The sequence below is a fragment of the Nannospalax galili genome, unplaced genomic scaffold (genome assembly GCF_000622305.1).
Source record: "Nannospalax galili isolate Female #2095 unplaced genomic scaffold, S.galili_v1.0 scaffold337, whole genome shotgun sequence".
Lineage (NCBI taxonomy): Eukaryota > Metazoa > Chordata > Mammalia > Rodentia > Spalacidae > Nannospalax > Nannospalax galili.
Window position 1 is genome coordinate 1,391,175 of NW_008340932.1, and position 5,709 is coordinate 1,396,883.

Sequence of the window (5,709 nt, forward strand, 5' to 3'; positions counted from 1 at the left end):
GACTGAACTCCCCAGTCAAAAGACACAGTCTATATTGATGGATTAAGAAACAAAACCCATCTTTTTGTTGTCTGCAAGAAACTCATCTCACTTTCAAGGACAGACACTATCTCAAAGTGAAAGGATGGAAAAAAATATACCAAGCAAATGGCACTAAGAAAAAAGCATGCGTAGCAATCCTAATATCTGACAAAATAGACTTTAAACTGAAACTAACCAGAAAAGACAAAGAGGGCTATTTCATTTTGATCAAAGGAACAATCAATCGAGACGGTATTACAATCATGAACATATATTCACCAAACTCTGGTGCACCCAACTTCATTAAACAATATCACAGGACTGTAAGACCCAGAATAATCCCAACTCATTAATAGTAGGGGACTTCAGTACCCCACTGTCTCCATTAGATAGGTCAACAGGGCAGAGAGTTAACAGAAAGGCAACTGAATTAATACCATATGTCAAATGGACTTCATACCTTCTATTCAATGCCCCATGGAACCTTCTTCAAAATCAACCATGTACTGGGGCACAAAATAAACCTCAACAGATACAAAAAGATTGAAATAATTACATGCAGACTATCAGACCACAATACAATAAAGCTTAAAATCAACACCGGAAGAAGCCTTAGCCACCACACGAACACATGGAGATTAAATGACACACTCCTAAATGATGAATGGGTCAAAAGGGAAATTAAGAAAGAAATAAAACTATTCAGTAGTTTTTGAGTTCATGTATTTATTCATCAACAGTAATGATTGAGCATAGCCCTCTGCCAAGCATCTGTGACTTGTCTAAGGAACATCCTAGACCTGTGTCAATAACAGAAATGAGGTGCCACACAGGAAGTACCTAGGGTGAGTGAAAAGACAGCGAGCACAGAAAAGCTGATAAACACAGAGAAAATGGAATTTGAGTGAATCCTTGGAACAAGGGAAAGGTAGGCATGAACAGGAAAGATCTCTCCTCTCCTCTCCCTCCACACACAAGTAGCCACACTGTACATCACAAGTTCAATCTCCCCACCCCACTGTGATGGCAACAGCAGATCAAAGTGCCCAGAAAGCACAACTTCCTGAGTAACTAGGTTTATGCCTGAACACAGGATATAGGCAAGAACAAACACATGTCATGTCCAAAACTAGCCTGCCTATGGCTTCAAGCCCAGACAGAATCCCGTTGCTTAGATTCAAACGTCAGATCCTCTGCTTACTTACTAGATGAATTTTGAACAAAATATTGAACTATTCTCGTCTATTTCCTCATCAGTCAAATGGGAATAACAATGGTATCTACCCTAAAGTGTTGATGGGGGAACTGCCTGTGTTGAGACAGGCAATATAACCAGTCCAACAGGCTGGGCACATACTGTATATCATCAGAGCTTTAGCTAGCTCCCTCAGCCTGGTTGTTCTCTTGTCCTATGCTCTTAAGTCTGTTGACCAGTGTTCCTTGGAAGGACATTTCATCTACATACAAACACTGGGTAGAAGGTAAAAAGCTATAACATCCTTAACACTAAGTCCATCTGGTCATTGGTCTACATTCCATGTCTTTCTCATCACCAATGAACTTCTTGTTAGTCTGTTTGCATGTACCTCCTACCCCAAAATGCTCTGTGAACTTCTAGCCACACTTAAAATTTTGGAGAATGTGCCATAGAATACAAACTCCACAAGGTAAGCTCAAAGGGTAGGGAAGAGTCCTGTTAATACTATGCAAGTGAAACTCTCTCTTGAGGTTGAATAAAACGCAAAGCAAGTATGCTTCTTTAGGGCTGGGGATGTAGCTCAGTGGCAGAGCCCTTGCCTAGCATGCGTAGAGCTCTGGGTTCGAGCCCCAACTGCAGAGAGAGAGAGAGAGAGAGAGAGAGAGAGAGAGAGAGAAAGAGAGTGTAAAACTGCCTTTTCATTTAATTTAATCCAGAATTTTCTAGGTTACAATTCTGACTATAACTTTAGTCTGCGTCTTTTACACTTTGGAAAATATCCTGCATAAGCAAGAACTGTTTCTTGTTCATCCACTTATCCAGAGAAATGTGAATAATGGTTGGAATATAATAGATATGAAAAAAGTGTCAATACATTGAACTGGATTTGTTACATAACCTTGGGAAAAATATTTCCTTCCTCTTTTAAGAAAACGAGAGAATTGGACTAAGAGTTACTGAGATCCTTTCTGTCCTCAGCTACCAGTCAATCTTTCTTTAGATGCATCATCTCACTTTCTACCTGGTCATTATTTAGCCTCATTATTTTATTTGAGATGGGAACAAAAGTAAAACAGCCAGCCTCTGAGAGCAGGAGGCAAGCAGCATCTGACCAAAGCTGACATTTACTGTATACCAGCTACTGTTCAAGGTGCTTTATGAAGGCTGCTGCACCTAGTGGAAGCAAACTCATTAGACAAACATACATAAGTACAATCATTATCTTCATTCCCATTTTACTGAAAAGACATTGAGGTGCAGAGAAACTAAGTTATTGCTTAAGTAACAACACCCAGCTGGCAGAGATGAGGTTTGAATCCAGGTTATTTGACTCCAATTTTTTTTTCTTTTTCTGGGTTTTTTTGTTTTTTGTTTTTTTTTTTTTTTTTTGTGTGTGTGTGTGTGTGTGTGTGTGGCGTTTGCATGTGTCTGGCCAGATGTGTGATCCCCCCCATCACTCTTCCAAAAGTAGGGTCTCAATCAAACCCAGCGCTCTCCAGTACAGCTAGTCTTACTAGCCAGCTTGTCCTGGGGATCCCTGCCTCCTCCTTCTGAGGATGGAATTACAGGCTGGCTGCCTCTCCAGTTTGGCATTTTACATGGGTTCTGGGGATCTGAAGTTCAGTTCTCACACTTGACAAGCACTTTAACCACTGGGCCATCTCCCCAGCCCCTGAACCTCATGTTTCTAACCATGAGGCTACACTGCCTTCAGCGTGACACAGGGTGCAAGAACCCCAGGGATTCAGTGACTAGCCCACACTGTTCTATTAGAAAGAAAGTGCAGTGTAAGAAGTCCTCACTTTCTGCTTGCTTTCTTCTGATTTACTCAACATATCAGCCAATGTGATATTTCTCTGATCTCTTGATTCCATCCTTCTTCATGTCTCAGTTCTCATGAAAGTGTCCCAAGAACAGCGATAGCAATATCCCACACATTTGGTTTTATCTGTTATCATGATGACAATCACCTATTGCATTTCCAAGAAGTTCTTTCATGTATATTATCAGTTGTGATTTACACACAACTGAACTAAGTATACAGAAGGAAAAAAATGTCTGTGCTGATTTTAAAATCAAGGAAACCAAGGTTCCAAGAAGTGAGTATGTTTGTCTAAGACCCTGCACCAATATTAAATTGTAGATCTTGGATTTGAATCTGAGGTCTTTGGACCTCAACAAAATAATACTCGGAGGCACAACATGATTTAGGACACTTAGCTTCTACACCAACCCCTGAACTCAGGGAGATGGAGACCTTGGGCAGAAGGGAAAACAGCCTGAGAATGACTGGAGGGAAGGAGTAAGGTGTATCACTCTCTTCCTTGGTGTTGATGAGGGATGGGAAAGGTACATTCAGGGTTTAATGTGCTTTTCATGCACCTGTTCATATGTTGCTTCCTTATCTCTAAACTTCCTCTTCAACTCACTATCCAGCTACCTCCAAACCACGGGCACATTCACCCACAAACATTCACTGAGTGTCCGCATTATGCCAGGCCACTTGTACCAGGCACCAGAGACACTACATGAATAAGGTATGTACAAATCACTCGGACTGACTCAGGCTCAAGAAAGACTACAGAAGTGGCATGTTCGCTGTGACTCTGGGTGTGTACGTAGGAACACTCAAGAAAGACTGAGATGGGCCAGAACAAAGGATGCAGAAAAAATATTGTCCAGAGCTGGCTAGACAGCTCAACAAGTAAAGACATTTGCCATCAAGCTTAATGATCTGAATCCAATTCCCAGGACCCACATTGTAGAAGGAGAGAGATAACAACTACAAATTGTCCTCTAGCCTCTACACATATGCCATGACACATGCCCCCCAATACACACACATACAATTAATTAAGTAGTTAATTAATTAGAACAAGCATTTTCCAGGCAGAGGAAACATGTGCAGAGATTGGGAATGCTTTCTGATTAAGGCAAAAGATGCACACAAGGAAATACCTGAAAGCAAATCCTGAGTCCATCACTCCAGAGTCCAGCCTTGGAAGACAAAAGAAGAATGAGGAGGAACCCAATAGAGGGCTGCTTTTGGAAGCCCTTGTCAAGAGATTCCAATGGACTCTCATATGAACATTTGAAAATTGCCCTGTTCTGGCTTTTTTCTAGTTCCCTGTCTAGAACTTGTAATGCTAATTACTCTTGCCTTTACTCCTCCTTCACATCTCCTATTCATGATTCAAGGACTTTCTTTTCCCTTTAGAGATAAGAGTTATGCAATTTGGGAGTCTTTTAGACTGACCCACTGAAGGGGTACTCCAATTACCTCACACTGCATCCCTGTTCAACATGGAAGAAGCCAGAGCTTTCTGCATCCCGATTCCCTATTGGCAATTTTAGTAACCTCTTCAGAGGATGGTGTGATAAGAATAGGAGGTAGGAATTGGCTAGGCAGTTAGGGTAAAAAGACCCCAAGGAAAAGTAGCCAGTCTCTTGGCTATAAGTCAAAATGTCCTTGGGACTGTTAGCAACATAGTCTGTTCTAAAGGCCAAAAACGTCAAAAGTATTTAGGAGCTTGTATCTGATCCTTAAAATATTTTAGGGTTGCCTCTTCAGAGGGGGGAATGTTAAAGTAGCCAAAAACCCCATAAAAATAAGTAAATGAAATAAGAAGAAAAAAAGATGCACACCAGGAAAGTACCAAGAGCAGAGGCTGGAAAGAAAGTATGGCCAGATGTAGATGGACCCTGAAGGGCTGGGGTGTGGCTCAGTGGTACAGCAATTGTCTCGAGTGACCTAACATCGGATGAAGCCACTGGACGCTGGGGCAGTGAGAAAGCCCTGAACAGTAGAGGCAGCTTCCCCTGCAAGCTAGAGACAATGTTGAGCTCACCTTTGCGGGTCTGATGTTCTCATGCCAAATCCTCCCAAACACTCAGAAGCTAAATCAGAAATTCTCATTGAAGTTAGAAGGAAGATGATGATATTTTGAAAACTTCTCTCAGTCAGAAAGATATCCTAGCTTAAGGAGTTGAGTCAGGGTGCCCACAGGAGTAGGCAGAGGTCTCTACCCCTTGCCTATAGCCCAGGAGGTTGGTGGAGGCAGGACCTCAAGACACACCCTGTCCTCTCCCCTCAGTGTGACTCTAGACGTAGAAGAAACGTGCAGTAACTCCATATGAAGAAAAAGCTAAATGCAGTGATGAATGACATGCTTCCAGGACCAGCTCTTCAAGCTCTCATCCCCTCCAGCCCTGGGGGACCTGGTATGCCAAATGCTATGCACAAACCCAGCACAGGGAGGCAGTGTGGGCCCACAATCAACCTCAACCCAGAAACCTCCACGAGAATGAGACCAAAGAAACAAGGAAAATGGTCTCAAATAACAAAAGTAGGAGGAAAGAGACAAGAGTTTTGAAATATTGACAGAGATGTATTCTTTGTGTAAGAGCTATCACTCTAGAAAGTTCCCTGTTCCATCAATCTAGTACTCCCAAGCTATAAAAGGCCCTTAGCAAACCTATGAACATCCTCG